This window comes from Solanum pennellii, chromosome 10 (genome assembly GCF_001406875.1).
Source record: "Solanum pennellii chromosome 10, SPENNV200".
NCBI classification, from domain to species: domain Eukaryota; kingdom Viridiplantae; phylum Streptophyta; class Magnoliopsida; order Solanales; family Solanaceae; genus Solanum; species Solanum pennellii.
This window is the reverse complement of record NC_028646.1, coordinates 10,268,085-10,285,932: the sequence shown is the minus strand read 5'-3', so window position 1 is coordinate 10,285,932 and position 17,848 is coordinate 10,268,085. Positions and strand designations below refer to the sequence as shown.

General features: G+C 32.5%; 1 non-coding gene across 1 annotated transcript; it reads left to right on the top strand.

The window, feature by feature from the left end:
* The first annotated feature begins 6,165 nt into the window (after nt 1-6,165).
* Nucleotides 6,166-6,252, top strand: LOC114074570. The gene has a single exon (XR_003574990.1). It is a non-coding gene; the product is annotated as a small nucleolar RNA Z221/R21b (small nucleolar RNA).
* The last annotated feature ends 11,596 nt before the right edge of the window (nt 6,253-17,848 follow it).

The following is a 17,848-nucleotide window of genomic DNA, read 5'->3' as shown; positions in this document are numbered from 1 at the left end:
GTGTAGAGGTACACTCATTGTACTCCATAAAAAGAAAATAAAGGAAAAAACAAGTAGGACTTAGTACGGGGTAACGTGTAATGAGTTGGTATCATCGTCCAATCCAAAAAAGAAACTAATATACAATGAATAATAGTATCAAATCAACTATGACACTTAACCGGTAACTAGCAACAAAAAACATGAACAAGTGGCAACAAAATTCAGTACATAATCACTCACAATATCCTAGAAACATTTGGGGACTCATGCCTCCAGACCACGCTCATGTGGGAAGTGGGTTCTTTAAGATTGAGTATATTAAGTTAATTCAATAAGTTTTTTCTATAATGTTCATGTCTCGGAACGTGACACTCTGCTCTAGTTAAAGTATGTCTGAATGTGACAATCTGATACAAAAATACCGTGTAAGAATGTGACACTCCTATCAAACAGTACAATGTCGGAACGTGTTACTTTGATCCAATAATATCATTAATTTATTCATTATTATCACCACTTTATATTCATTAACAATATTTCATCAAACCTTCTTTATTCACGGCATAACTTCGATAGAGAGGGTTCAAGATCATAAATTCAACGGTCTCAGAATTTTAGACCAACCCCAAACGAACCAACCAAGCTATCCAACCAAACAATCAAGTACATAGGAAACTTACAATATCACTCAATACACATCAATCGCTATTGAGAGTCTATATATCAAATAAAAATAAACATAACTTACCTCCACCGAAAAACCGAAGTAAACCAAGCTATTTCTTCTATTATTTTCCCTTTCTCAACGTCTTCGAACACATGCAATTAATGCAATTTGTATAATTTGTAATTCAAAGAGTCTATAGATACACAAATTACTGTATGTATAGACTAGACCAAAAAAACATTAAACACAAATTCATTCTCAAGTTTCTAATCTTGAGGTCCAGGAACATGTCAGGTCTCTTGTTTCTTATATTCAAGCCTAAGGTTAAGTCTTTATTTCTCTTAATAATATACTACACTTTATATTTAATGAACTATCTAAATTTTTTTAACCTTAGATTATGTCGTGATGATAAAACGAATAAAATATAATACAGAGCACAGTTTTCGAACAAATGCATACTGAAATATCAATTTGTTGGCTAACCATTAACTATTGTAGCACATCACAATTCTGTACTCATTATTACACTATCATTAATTAATCATTGTACCTTAATTATATCCAGTCATGAAACACGCAACCAATTTTTATCCTTTTTTAAAAAATTAAAAAATCATATAGTGGTATAAAAGACGTTCGTGGCACAACCATAAACCCACATTCCCTTTTAAATTTATTTATTTCCAAAACTAGCCCTCACTTTTCACGATAATTTTTAGTTTTATAAAAATGACTTAAAAAAAAGTGGTGAATTGTATCAAAAGATGTGACTTTTATGAAGAGTTGCGACTTTTATGAAAAATTGTAACTTTTACGATATGTTCTGACATTTATGAAGAATTCTAACTTTTCCAAAGAGTTGTAACCTTTTTGATAAGGCATATTAAACATTTGTTCACACTATCTCATGTTGTCTATAAATAGAAGAATTTTTTACAATTATAATTTGTAGGATTTTTTCTTGCTATAGGGTAGTCAAATTCAAATACAATAACTAAATTTTTCTGAAGTAACCTTCATTCTTGAAAGTTCTCATGGATTATAATCTTAACTATAAGTCAAGTCATTGATGGAACTGTGGCAATTTTTTCCGTTATTTTGGTGACATTTTAAAAACTCTATTAAGTTCCAGCAAGGATGAATGAAAATTGATCTTCTCTTTTGTCCCTTTCTAAAGTTTCTTAATATAAGCAAACAAAATTGATTTCAATTGCAATGTAATACCCTGCTGAAATGGTTTATGGTTGAATTTATTACATTTGATTCTTTAGTAAAAAACATTTTATTTCTTCCATTATTGTTACTATGTATTTTTTGAATTCATATGCATTAATTAAGCTTCTTATATAGTATGTTTCTTTCTCAAAGTTACTTCCTCCTATTTCATTAAGATTAATTTTTTTACTATAAATCATTGTGATTGATGTATCTATTTAAAATTCTTTTTGCAATTTTGGTGACTTTTTTTAAATTTTATTTAGAAGACCCGTGAGGATGATCGAAAATTTATACTTTTTGAGAAAATTTCTTGTGGGTTGTACTATATTTGACAGCACAAAACAACAAATATTTGATAACTAATGCGAACCAATGATGTAGTTTGTTAAAAGAACTAAAATGATTTCTCTCTTGCTCTCCACAGTTAGTATATTATTCTAATTATTTTTTATTCGGTACAAACATTTTGTATGTCATTGCACTATTCATAGAATATTTGTATAGAGACAATTAGTACACATCTTTTATTGCAAGTTAACTAATTTGTCATATTTCTTGTTCACTTCTTCTTGGGCATACAAGCGATCAAGTTCTTCTGAAACTAATAAATGTCCAAAATACACAATAAAAATGTTTTTATTGTCAATAAATAAGAACGTCCACAGAGAGTACTATAGCCTTTACCGACATTAATAAACTATCATTTTATTCAATATTGCTGTAGGCTTCAGGGACATTTATAAAGAGTACCAATTGCCTCAGAAAATACACTGTTCATCAGATCTTGACATTGAAACCTTCTTGACTCCGTTGATTCGCCTCTAAAGGGAGAGGTCGATAGTAGTGGTGCTCGTCGGAGAAAGTGCGGCGGCGATGGCTTGGTTAGAGGATCTAGTTACAACATTTTAGAGATCTTGTCCTAATATATTGGTATGGCATCGATGGCGGTAGTTTCATGATTGAGTGGAGGGGACGGCCAGATCGGGTGGTGTGGCGGCGGCACCTTCAAAATAATTTTTTTTTTAGTTTCTAATATGGTGTCCTTCACTTAGTTTTTTATTCTCATTTCCACAAATTTGTGAGGTAATAAATTTGAAAATTTGGATGGCTAAAAATATTTGCTAAATCAATATTTGGATATATTGAGATATTTTAATGGTTACAAAGTTTGCATTAATGGAGAAAAGAGATTTATGAGGTTTCAAGTGATGAACAATGTTTTAATAATTATCATAACTGAATTTTATGAATGATGAAAACATAAAAATTAATGGTGATTTTTGTGATATAAAAAAGTGGTGCTAATGCTGAAGATGATAATCGTGATGGTGACATCTAATGTAAAAAATGGAGACATGGTTAAAGAAGAATGAAAGAGGAAAGAAGAGAAAAAATTAATTTTGATGTGTCATTTGAAATCTGATGTGGATGACGACGAGTCACTTTTATTGAGCGTTTGAAGCCCAGACAACGCCAAGGGGGCTTAAAATGTTGACATTCGTTGAGTCTAAGGGCTCAGTTGATAAATAGTTAAGTAGAATGGTTAAGACTACAAATTTATACACGTGTAAGGGTCCACCAGACCATTCCGCCATGGAATCTTCTATTACTTTCTCTTCCGAGCCCTGAAATTTTTAAGTCTTTTAAACATTTTTTCTTGCATCTGTTTTTCCTCTTCAATGGTCTATGTTTATTTTTTATGATGATCATAAATATACCTACTTTTATCAATAAATTTCAAATGATTTTTTTTTCCAGCTCTTCAATGATATTTATTACATTTGTTCGATTTTTCTATGATTTTGATCATGATGTTTCTAATTAGGTTTGATTCATACTCAGAGATGCTTGAAAATTGGTTTCGTTCCCCTTATTATACTTCAAACTTCTATATTTTTTTCCTTGGCAAGTTTACATTTTTGATAGTCACAATATGTTGGGTATTTTGTTTTCTGCTTCTTTTATTGTGCATTTTCTTCTTTTTAAATAGTTTATTATAGAATTTTGTAATTTTATGTTTCTAACTAGGTTTTATTTACTCATGCATGTTTAACTTTAGATTTTATTTGTTTTGCCCTCTCTTCTATATGACAGACACCACTAATTTTTTTTAGCTTTTCTTAATTAATGTGAATCTTTATATGTTAAATGATATTTTTAAGGATGGGAGGAACATGATAAAAAAGGACCTATACATGTTCAAATAACTATGCAGAATACATTATAAACATTCAAATAGAAAACTCCAAATATTTGTAGGTACTATATGATAGAGATGACAAAGTGAAGATATATGAAAAGAATTTTATAGGATGGTTAACATTCAAGAAATCAAATTATGCAATGTCGTAAAATGTTGATGCTGCTGAGGGATAGACAAGATTTGCTAGAGGAACTCGACAAGATGTTACTCATGGAAGAAATAAAAGCAAAAGTTGTTGTGTTCCAATCTTAGCGCAGGTCTGAAACTCGAACCATTCATACCATCAAAAACAACAAAAAGTGAGTCTTCTTAACTACCTACAATTAAGATTTGGTTATGTCCCCTGAGTTTTGAATTAATATTGATTGAAATATAATGTGACTTAGATTTTCCTGTTTCCTCATTGTCTTCAATGTGCTTGTGTGGTCTAGTAGAAAAATATATCTTCTTCATTTGAAAATTTTATTACAGAAAAAGACAAATAAATTTGGATTCTCAGATAATGATATACTCTCACTTGGCTAAGTTGTGCGGACTCTTCACTTACGTTAACACATCCGTGTCGAATTCTTCAAAAATACACTACTTTTGGAGAATTCAGTACATACCCGTTGATATTTTTGAAGAGTTCCAGAAAACCATCAATAGGATAAATGGAATGAACTGGCAAAGATGGTATGTGGTTATTCAAATTTTGTTGTTTCCTCAACGTTCCTGATAAATAGCTAAATTTATATGTGTTTTATGTTATATAACTTGAAACAACTTTAGCTTTAACCTCTTGATATCAGTTGATTATATTCGAATTTGATATTTCGTCTTTTTGTATTATTGTCGAGAAATATTAGAGGCTACGAGGACTCTATTTAGTGTTGCTATGATTAGAGAGGTTTGTCAGTTTATAAGTGATTTTCTATTTTCCTTTATATGTGAACTAGGTAAATTACCCGTGCTTCGCACGGGATTGGACATTTTATTGAACTTACATATGATTATTCGGTAATATGACCTACAGTAAAGATTAAGTTTCATGGAAAATGAGGAATGAAAAAGGTTGATTAGAAGTTTAATTAATGCATTTCAATTCGATTCCTCTATAGCAAAAAAAAAAAACTACAATAGTGACAGAAATAAAAGTTTTGTTTACTAAAAGACCAAATGTAATAAATTCAACCATTTCAACAACGTTATGAGTTGTGGAATTAGAGGTGCAAGAGTAGTAACGTGACATTGAAATCAAAATCAATTTTCTTTGTTTATACGAAGACACCTGTAGAAAGGGACAAAAGAGAAGATCAATTTTCAATCATCTTCTGTGTAACTTTTAACAAAGTTAAAAGAAAATGTCACCAAAATAGCAAAAAGAGTTGTCATACTTACATGAATCACTTCGACTTATAGTAAAGATTAAGCTCCATGAAATAGGAGGATGAAAACTTTTAGAAATGAAACAAACTTCATAGGAAGCTTAATCAATGTAATTGAATTCAACTATCCATTGGAAAAAATAATAGTGGCAGAAAATCCCTCTATTTATAGATAACAGAGGGTAGTGTGAGTAAATATTTATTGTGCCTTATCGGAAAGGTCACAACTCTTTGAAAAAGTTGCAACCATTTGGAAAGGTCACAACCTCTCATAAGAGTCACAATTTTCTTAAAAGTCACAACTCTTCATAAAAGTCACAACTTTTCAGAAAAGTTACAACTTTTGATATAAAAGTTGCAACTCTTCATAAAAGTTGCAACTCTTCGTAAAAATTGCATCTTTTCATAAAAGTCACAACTCTTCATAGTAGTCGTAACTATTCATAAAAGTCACAACTTTTCATAAAAGACAAAACTTTTCATAAAAGTCACATATCTTCATTAAAATCACAACTCTTCATAAAAGTCACATTTTTTCTTGAAATGGAAAGGCTAGTTTTGGAAATAAATAAATTTAAAAGAGAATTCTGATTTGTGATGGTGCCACGTAGGCGGACATAATGTTTTCTTTTATATATATATATGATTATAATATCATTTTCATGAGATCTCAGCTGTTGTTTCTCTCTCACATTTACACGCAGATTTTTTGTGTTTAGTAATTGTGGATGTGATGAGATCTCGAGAAAGCCATGCACCACTCTGCTATTAGTGATGTCAAGTTTCTCATACCAATAAACCCTTCTGAGTTGTTAAAAAAGTTCATTTGCATGTGAGAACTAAAACAAGTGAGCATATATATATTTATTTGTACTGCAGAACAAATGTTATTCTATTTTATTAGGCTTCTGCTAAAATTAACAGTTGTTAGTTTCTTCAATACGAAGTTTCTACATTTTCATTTTAGTGAAACAATAGAGTAAATGATGGTCTAGAAAGTTGCAAATAAATAAAAAAAACTATATGAAAAAATGCACACTTATCATGATCTTCAGTTCCCTGGAATTACATTTTGCATATTTAGAAATGATTGCAAATATTATATAATGTATCGTGCACATTTCTATAATCGCGACACTAAGAAGCTATAATAGTTAAACGTAAAGAAGGGGTGTAATTATATCAACTAAAAGAACGCACAGGCGTGGACAAGCTGAAGGTAAAACTTAACATGTTCTAGAGATCACTAGTAACCTTTTGTGTTCTTCTGCTGGATGATGTACAAAATTAAATTGTCTGAGTATACATTTGAGGTGTCTGATGTGTCCAAGTTATCTTATTTTGAATATTCTTTCTCCTTTTTATATCATACAAGGAAGATCTCTAAAACAACTAGTGATCGTGCCTGAGTAAATAGCCCGAATGGTAGACTGGGAATATTGTCTCAGGTTAGCACTGTCCACACGAATCTCAAATGCAATTTGGTTAATGTTAATGTGTGGACTCATAACGCCTAACAAAAGATAGGTGAGGAAACGAGAGGTAAGTTAGTGATCCGAAAGAGTTCTCTATGATGAAGCAACTAATGTAAATTGTACTTAGATGTAGCGATAAATTAAGACATTCCAAGGGTCTGTCATATACCGAGAGAAGACAATCACCAACTAATGTTTGCATTCCAAGATTATGAACGTGCTTCTAGTTAAGGATTGAATGAAAAAGAGAGGCCTAATGTGAGTGTCCTTAATTGGTCAGATAAAGACTACTCTATTGTGACAATCCAGTGTAAGGATAGACCAAAGCTTCTTAGTCTTGAAAGTTTTCATGGAGCATAATGTTAACTATAAGTCAAGTGATTGATGGAATTTTGGCAAATTTTCTCCCTATTTTGGTGACTTTTATTTTTAACTTTGTTAAGTTTCAACAAGGATGACTTAAAATTGATCCTCTCTTTTGTACGTTTCTAAAGGTTTCTTCACAGAAACAAAGAAAATTGATTTCACAATTCAATACATTGCTGAAATGGTTGATGGTTGAATTTATTACATTTAATTCTTTAGTAAGCAAATAGTTTACTTCCATTATTGTTTGTATGTTTTTATCAGTTGAATTCATAAACATTAATTAAGATTCTTATAAAGTGTGTTTCATTTCTCAATGTTTTCTTCCTCCTATTTCATTAAGCTTAATTTTTTACTATAAAACATAGTGATTGATGTATCTATTTCAACTTCTTTTTGCAATTTTGATGCCATTTTTTAATTATGTTTAAAAGACCAGTGAGGATGATTGAAAATTTATAGGGTTGTGCTATATTCTATAGCATCTAACAACAAATATTTAATAACTAATGTGGAACAAATGATGAAGTTTGTTAAAAGAAGCAAAACGGTTTCTCTCTTTCTTGCCACAATTAGTATATTATTCTCACTGTTTTTTCTTGGGTACAAACATTTTGTATGTCATTGCACTATTCCTAGAATATTTATATAGAGACAATTAGTCCATATCTTTTATTGCAAGTTAACTAATTTTTCATATTTCTTGTTCTCTTATTTTTAGGCATAGAAGAGATCAAGTTGTGTTTGAAACTAACAAATTTCAAAATACACTATAGAAAATATTAGTTTTCTGTTATAATTACACACGTCCATAGGGAGTAATATAGCCTTTACCGACATTAATAAACTGTCATTTGATTCAATGTTGCTATAGACTTCATGGACTTTTACACAGAGTACCAATTTCCTCTAAGAATACATATTTATCACTAATAAAGCTATTAATTATCGTTAAAGATCATTTTTTGTAAGGATAAATCGTTCCCCTTTGATAAATTTTTTTTTTTTTTTGATAAATAAGTAACAACTCTTTAGTTTAGCTTCTTTCAACTAATTTTGTGAACCTTAAATTTAAAAACAACCTGAAAGAGCTTCATAATAAGCCATTTGTATAGTGCTAACTAATGTTGTAAGCAAATTCAATAAGAGGTAGGTGATCATCACAATTACCTTTGATATAAATCACATAATCCATCGACATATCCTCTATGGTATGAATAGTGTGCTCTACTTTACCATTTATCTAAGAATGAAAACCAATACATAAGTTAACCTTTGAACCCGATCCTTTCTTGAATAACATACAAAATTGTGTAGTAAATTGCTCATCTCTATTTGAATAATGGTGAGAAAAACTGCATGAAGTCTAACCACTTCGTGAAGATACAACTTGGGATAGTCCTCTGGTGAATGGGTAGTCATTACCGGAAAAAAGTGGGTTAATTTTGTCATTCTATGAAGAATCCAAAATTGAATCATGTTGCCTGCGAGATCTTGGTAAAGCTAGGATAAAATCAGGATTAATCATCTCTCACTTCCATTCTGGAAGTTCTATATTCTTGGCCATACTACCAGGCCATTGGTTCTCTACTTTAACTTGTTGGAAATTCGAACACTTAGACCCAAATTATAAAATGCCCTTCATACTACTCAGCCAATACTTCTATTAAATCATGATAAATCTTTGTGGAACCCGGATGAATGAAATATCTACAGTTATGAACTTCCTTTATGATGCATTCTTTTAGTTCAACACTCTTGCTACACATAATCTAACTTGATACCTTAATACGCCATCTCTCCCTTGTTAAAAATCCTTTACTGTTTTCTTAAGAAGATTTGTCTTTAATTCCTAAAAAATTGGTTCTTGATCCTACTTTTCTTTTACTTTTGACACTAATGAAGATCTAGCCCCATTCGTCACCACTCCTCTTCTATCTGTGGAATCCAATAAATGAACTCCCAAGCATTAAAGTCTGTGCCAAACCTTTTCTAGTTCTTTCTTATCTATCTCAAAGTAGGCAGTACTAGCCATAGACAACCAGCTCAAGGCATCATAAACAATATTAACCTTACCTGGGTGGTATAGAATACTCATTTCATAATCGTTGAGTAATTATAACCACCTCATTTTTCTGAAATTGAGATCTTTCAGAGCAAATACATACCGAAGACTTATGATCAATGAATACATCTACATGAACACTATACAAATAATGACGTCATATCTTTACAGCAAATAGTACGACTTCCAGCTCTAAGATATGAGTTGAAGATGAAGAAAAACCTTCCACGTGAGGAAGTCCTGGTTGAGATTTTTGACAGAAAAGTTTAGGAGTTGAGAAATTAGAAGTTGTGTGTGCCAAAGCTCTATGAAGGAAATCATATCGTGAAGAGTGCTAGTTTGAGGTCAAGGCCGAAATGATGTCCCAATATCCATACTTTTTCCTTCTACTTTGACCCTAGCTTGAGGTAATGAGTTCCTCTTGACTTATCTTATGTTTTAGAGTCATGTGTTTTATGTGTTCTCATGATTTCCTTATGTTATGCATGTTCATGAAAGATTTGTGTTTTGAAGAAAATGAGTTTACATGATTGATTATCCTCATCATGTTGTGCATTGAGTGTGAATTCCCTATAGACTCCAGGAGATGATATGATGAACATGCTTTAGCTATGATTTTGAGTGTGAGTTCCCTATAGACTCGAAGACAAGATATCATTGTGTTTCTCATACTTTTAGCTTGGAGAAGGAAGTGCCTCCTTGAAGATGAGAAATTTTAAAATTTCTTACATTTTGGTTTGTTAAAGATGAGGAATTTTTAAATTTCTTACATATTGGTTTGTCAGGTGTTGCACCTACTTTCATTATAGTACATTGAGTATGTTTATCTATGAGTTAATGTTTCCTCCTCGGTTTTGGAAATTTTTATATATTGCATGCATGAAGGGTTGCTAGTCTTGAGGTTTTTCCGTTAGAAATGTCTAGAATCTTACCTGAGGACACGTTTTCCAAATAGGGAGATAATGAAACTCCTCAGAATCTAGAAGGATAAACTAGGGCTAATTGAGAGGAAACATCCAAAGAGGGAGGCAGTTTGGGAAGACTTCACCAAGCACTACGTCACCTCACATGACCACCATAAACATTCGTGGTGAGTACTATGATTCATGGAGAGGTTCGTGGAGGTCTAGTCAGTATCTAGGATACTCTGCACTGAACAAGGACCCTTCTTAAAGACGGCTCGTAAAGGCTACAACAACCATGGGAAAGGTCATAATCCTAAGCTAGTCGTAAGGAGAGAAAGGGTTCGAACCTAAGCCACTCATCCAAGAACCAAAAGGAGAACCCCGGTTCGTGGTAGGGACTACGATTCTTGCAACCTCACATGGTCATGTGGTAGTGTACTATAAGTAAAGGGTTAATTGATCTTTTATTGTTTTAAGTCATTGTCATCGGTTTCATAGCTAATTGTTTAATTTTTTGTATTTCTAATCTTTGCTCAATTCTAATCCTCAAAGAACAAAGTTTCATTTTATCAAGTTCGTTTCATGTATTTTTTTTTGGGACATGACGTATGGGCTAGGATCAATTTTATTCTATTAGATTAGATGGTTACGATGTGACAAGATCTCCTGAATTCAGTCTTTCATTAATAAAATGTTTGCACTTTGAAATCTTGTTTTACTCTTATTGTTCTATTTCTCATGTTATGAGAGTTAAATGTTTTGAAATCTTGTTTTACTCTTATTGCTCTATTTCTCATGTTATGAGAGTTAAATGTCTTGTATGGAATTCTTTGCGGTTCTATGCGTCATGTTACATCTAGGGTGTACCCCTAGGTCTTGACAATTATGCGTGCAGAACTTTTGTGAATTATTAGGGTAAAATGTGAAACGAACATCCCCATAAACTAGTATTTGATATGCACCAACGTGTTCCAAGACCCTTAGTCCTTTTTGAACATTAATATGTTTCAAATGTTTAGCAAAGAAGAATATTTATTTCTGAATATGTTAATTATTTCCAATCGAGTTACGTGTGGAAAAAACATCTTGACATAACAAAGGTAGAACAACAAAATGAGAAAAATTTAATAAATGAACATATGTGGTTATACTATTTAAAATTGTTGGAATACAAAAATGAATTATAAACAATCAAATTAACCCAAAAGATATAGAATTTTTTAACTTGATAAATAAAATAATAATAATGTATCTTTGACTTCACCTTATTATTTCAAAATATTTATTTTGTAGGACTTCTAGATAATTTTCTTTAATGTTAAAATTCATACTCAATTTTAGATGTATGGTTTATTCATCTTGAAAAGTTGAGAGTGAAAATTTATTCAATACATAAATCAATTTATTTAAATTTTAAAGTGCAAAAGGTTTTTTTGGAAAATCGTGCAAACAAAAAACATTTTTGTAACAAAACAATAAAAAAATGAATAATTAAATAAATCACAATCTAGTAAATATGTAAATTTTCAGAAATTTAATAAGTGATTTAAATAAAAAAAATTGATAAATAATTCATCGAACACGACATACATACGACTCTTATTATATTTACAAAATAAAACTGATGTAGAGAATCCTATGAAACATTTAAACATACAAAACCTAAAAACACAAATTTTGAGTAAATCATCCAACAAAGTGACAAAATCTTCATCATTCAAGTTGAGTAAATCAATAAATGATGGACTTTGTGAAATGTCATTAAAGTTCTGGTAGTTATTCATTGTAATTGATGCACCCATTGAGGGGATCTCAGCTAAAGGATCCATTTGTGGTGTCATAGCAGTAAATGGAGGATCTATAATTGGTGAAGACATCCTAGATGTCATTGTTATTGAAGGAGTTGATTGAGGGACATTTGATGTAGACCCCTCGTCACCATCATTCTTTTTCATTATTTTACGTATTAATAGAAGGTTCTTCTTAATAACGTAACTTAGATTGTTGAGATAGAAAAGATTCATATCAATGGAAATAATTTTTCGATTCAACACTTCATGCATCTCATTTGTAATTTCCTTGATCCTATTTTCCTTTCTTATCTTTAGTAGTTTTTTTTTGCAAATTCTTGATTATTTTCTTGGTAAATTCTTCCTTTGTGACCATAGTTTTGGATCTCTGCAATGCCTTCAATTCTTTAAACTTTTGAAAAGTATTAATTTCTGCAACAAGATTGGGAAACACCTTAGGTTCATCACTATAAGGACTATATACGATGAGAGCCATTTCAATGTCACAAAGAGTGTTGAGTTCTTCTGCCCTTTTCAACAACCCTATGAGTCTTTTCTTGTATGAGACATTTCTTTCCGTTTTATTTTCAATCAAAGATAATATTACTTTTTTTCTAGGCATGTCTAAAGAAGAGGTATATGAGGATATATGTGTTTATTAAATAATGTCTTTGTTGTTCTTCTTGTATTTGTAGTTGTCTTTGCCTAAGATTGACCCTTCTTAATATAAATAAAAATTTTGAATTCTATAATGTTTGGGCAGTTGAATTATAGAATTTCATAATATAAACACTAATTGTTTTGGAATAAATTTAAATGAGAGTATATTATCTTGAACTTGATGTTGTTTTTTTATCTGGTCTAGTACTAGCAAAATATTTTGAGTCGATCTTTTCATATAAGGAAAAGAATTAGTGTTGTTGAAGTTTGAATAAGTAGTATCCATAATACGTGGTCATAAGTTTATAGAAAATAGGTTTCTTATAGAATTCCATTACTATTTTATCCAATTTCGGAATAAATTATATTTAGTATAAATTTTAAACTACTTTCAAATATATCAAAAACTAAATCCTACCTAATTTTGTTTCTATTAATATATGATATACAACAACCTATTACTTGAAGCTAAGTGAAATATTTTCCTAAATTAGTTTGAAGATAAATCAATATTCCATTATTGTACTAATACTAATCAAAATAATGTATTTGCTTATAATTTTAAATAAAAAGATAAATTTTATTATTTTAAAGAAATGATTTGTCATGACCCGAGTTATCAAATCATGATGCCCAAATTATAATAATCCACTAGTAGTAAAGCTAATATACCATGGAATGATAAATAATGATTTTACGTGTAACAACCCGTTAAGTGTACTTGTTCTATTTATGAGACACTTATAAATTTTCTTGCAGTATAATTATGAACTCAGTTTCCTTAGAAACAAGGGACAATAGAATAGGTTTGAAGTGAACAACCCATATATTTTTATGGGACACAATTAAGTTGACATCAATGGAAGTATTTAAACTTGAAAGTATAAGGTGGTAGTTGAGTCTATAGTTAAAATTGACATAGTGTATATAAGTTTTAAGTTAAGTTAAAGGTATTCTTGCCTATAAATGCAATAAAATATTGAGGTGCTTTCTTGACTTCACTAAGCTAGTCGGTGACAAGTAGGTGCATCACCTACATTGAATTATTGACATGCTAAAGGACCAAGTAGGTTCATCACCTACTAAGACACATTTGACCATGTTATTGGGTCCAGTACACTACTTATATTTGATCAAAGTTAAATAAAAATGTAATGGAAAAACAGACAGAGAAGGCCCAATCTTTTAAAGTCCACAAGAAATAATTTCAATGGACAAGTATGTGCATCACCTAATTAAATGTGTTGGTTGCAGATGAAGTATAAGAAAGGTGGCAAAAGATAAACTTATTAAGGTCAAAAATATTACATAAATATCTCATTTTTCTCTTATCCAAATTTTAAGCTCTCAAATTCATATATTTCGCTCTTTCTCTTAAGATGAAGAAACCACCCAATTTTCCCGTTAAGGGTTCTAACTATTTTCACCTAGTTTCTTCCAAAGCAGCCACTAGATCACCTTCTCTCCTCTATTGTTTCAAGTATATTAGAAAGTTCTTCAAAGGGAGTGAACTAGAGGTAGCTATATGTGTTGGAACCCAAGGTTTTGTCACTCTTTTCCAAAGAATAAGAGAAGGTTACAAAAATAGTAATTGAAGGAGAATAACATTTATACATAGAAAAGGTAACGTCGTTGCCAAAACCTTTAATTATTTGTTTACTTAAGACTTCGTGACTTACTTTTTTATTACAACTCAAGGGATGGTAATTCAAAACCACAAATTCATGTCTTTTTATTAATTATTTTTGTGTTGAAGACTGTTATTGTAATGATTTTTTTTATGGGAGGTCATAGAGGTACTTAGAGAATGATTGCGGAATGTTTTAAGGTCAGATTTATAAGCTAAGGTGATGCACCATTAAATTAGTGATTTGGTAAAGTAACTGCACATTTCATGAAGAGGTTGTTCCTAAATAACTATAACAGACCAAATTTGTGTCACAACTGGAATCTAGACCCCAGACGAGACCGGCATTCTTGAACTCTCCGAGGTCGCAAACAAGCCTACTTATGTCATACCTCCTTTACATAGGTTAATTTTAGCAGAAAACATGCTTGCTAAGCATTCTTAGCATTTTATAATTGTTCATCATCAACCATCTAATATTAATGAAATAAGCAACTGAAAGAAATAGTTCTTTATGGCTTAATTGTAAAATTTTCAAAATGGCCCAATAAAAAGTCTAAACCAAAACAGGAAAGAAACGCTAGTGGAACATGCTCCACTAGCGCAACTCTGAAACTACGCTAGAATATAAAACAATAGCATCTTTGAAAGAATGAGGACCTACAAAACTCCGGATGAATGCTGACGTCCGGATAGCTGCAACAAAGATCCAGCAACTCTATCGACAACCTTCAAACCACGCCATATTCACTTCAACGCACACCCCACTCGATGAACCCTCTCTTAGCCTTTTCGTTTTGATTACTTTGTCTTGTTTTTAAAAGTTCTTGTGAGTTCTTCAAGTGTGAAGAACTCTTGATGTATTTTCTGGTTTTTGTTGTGTTTGGTAGAATAACGTGAGATAGACAAATTGAGAACGTGGGAGAGAGTTATTAGGATTAGGAGACTAAATTCAAGACTTAGTAAAAGTAGGATTTAATTGACTTAATAAATATCTAATTTATTTTTATTAATATGTTAAAGGACCATTTTACCCTCAATGAATATATTTTAATTGATGATAATATCATCAGTTCCTTGCTCCTAGTGGGGCTCGAACACGAGTTGCATCCCATTTGCGAAATGGATCACTCTGAGTCGCCCCAAATTTGAAAAGATCTTTTAATTAAATTAATTAATTAATTCCTCATGGCAATTACAATATTACCCTTGGCCTGCAAATGACCATTTTACCCCTGGACCCTCAAAACATAAATTTTCTTCTTGTAAGTGTGGTAACGACTTCTTCGATTAAATCTTTGTTTTCGCGAGCCTTACTTAGTTGGTTCCAGCCATTCCAAGTCCAACTAACTCCCCAAGTTAGTTGACATTATCGTAGTAAAGGTTTTAAGGTCTAGTTCTATGCGTATCAATCAGTGGGAACCTTGGTTTAATCACAAGAATCATTGACACCCTAACTCTTGATCCTATTCATTTTTAGGGTTGTTTCATTATCCCCCCTTAGAAACATTTGTCCTCGAATGACACTACCCCTTCACATCGTAATGCCAGTCAGGTAATAATAAAATCACCATACATAGTCAATCAATAGCAAGAAAATACGGAGAGATAAGGAAACATAGGATTAAGAGTAGGAAGTCTAACTTCAAGGGCTGAAAATATTAGGGTAGCGGGATCTCATGTCGGCCTCAGCCTCCCACGTAGCACCATCAACAAGATGATTTCTCCCCAATACCTTTATTGTGGCAATATCCTTTTTCCTCAGCCGTTTGATAGTCTGTCTAAGATCTCAACAAGTACCTCCTCATAAGACAAGTCTTCACCAACCCCCAAACCTTCAACTGGTAGGATTGATGCTGGATCACCTAGGCACTTTTTTAACATAGACACATGAAAGACTAGATGAACATAAGCTAGTTCCGCAAGCAATGTTAACTCATAGGCCACCTCACCCACACGCTGTAGAATCTCATAACCCCTTTCATAGGCGATATTTTCAAGTAAACCTGGTCACGAACATCAAACTGTAAAGTCCATTTTCTATTATCAGCATATGATTTCTGTCCACTGTAAGCAGTAGTCAACCTGTCCCTATTCACTCTAACCTTCTCTAAGGCCTCATGAATGAACTCCGGACCCAAATAGGATGACTCTCCAACCTCGAACCACCCAACTGGAGATTTACACCTCCTACAATACTGTGCCTCAAACGGTGCCTTCCAAATTGTGGAGTGATAGTTATCATTATACAAAAACTCTATCAAAGGCATATGGTCATCCCAGTTACCTCTAAAGTCAATCACACAGGCTCTCAACATGTCCTCCAATGTCTGAATGGTGTGCTCTGCCTGCCCATCTGTCTGAAGATGAAATGCAGTGCTAAGCTTGCCTGCGTTCCCAAGCTCTTCTGGAAGATCTCGAAAAATGACAAGTACACTGAGCTCCTCTATCTGAAACAATAGACAAGGGAATCCCATTCAATCTCAAAATCTCATCGATATAAAGTCTTGCATAATCGTCGGCTCTGTAGGTAGACTTCATCGGGAAAAAGTGAACAGACTTAGTTAATCTATCTATAATAACCCATATGGAGTCATATTGTCTCCTACTTCTCGGAAGATCAACCACGAAGTCCATATTAATGGCCTCCCATTTCCACGTCGGAACCTCAATAATCTGAGTCAGACCCCCATTCTTAAGATGCTCTGCCTTGACTTGCTGAACATCAGGAAACTTAGCCACATATCTTGCAATGTCCTACTTCGTGCCATCCCACCAATAGATTTGCCTAAGATCATGAAACATCTTGTTGGAACCTGGATGTTAAGGAATATCTAGAACCATGGACCTCTGCCACAATCCTTGTCCGTAAATCATCCACATTTGGTACACATAACCTGTCCTGGTATCTAAGTATGCCTTCATCTCCCAAGGCGAAAGAGTCATTCATTTTTAACAACACTGAGTCCTTCAGCTCCATCAACACAGAATCAAAATGCTGACCCTTCTTGACTTCAACCATCAGGGATGATTCAGAAACCCTTTTATTTTTAGAGTTAAATTTGTTACAATAGGGAGGTTGTGGGATCGAACCCCCACAGCGCCCCATATTCTTTTTAATTTCGCTGAGGAGGCTGTGAGGTGGTGGGTTCGAACCCCCACAGCCCCTCTATCTTTATTTTATTTTAATGGGTGAGAGGACGTTCTAGGATCGAATTACCACAGCCTCACTTTATTTCCTTGTTATTTCGCCTCTCCCTTCAGCGCTAAGGTCGTGGGTTTGATCCCTCAGGGTAATTACAATATTACCCTTGGCCTAGAAATGACCATTTTACCTCTGGACCGTCAAAACATAAAACTTCTCTTTTAAGTCTGGTAAAGACTCCTTCGATTAAATCATAGTTTTTGCAAGCCTTACTTGGTTGGTTCCAACCTTTACAAGCCCAAATAACTCCGCAAATTAGTTGACTTGATAGTAGTAAGGGTTCTCAGGTCTAGTTCTACGCGTATCAATCCGTGT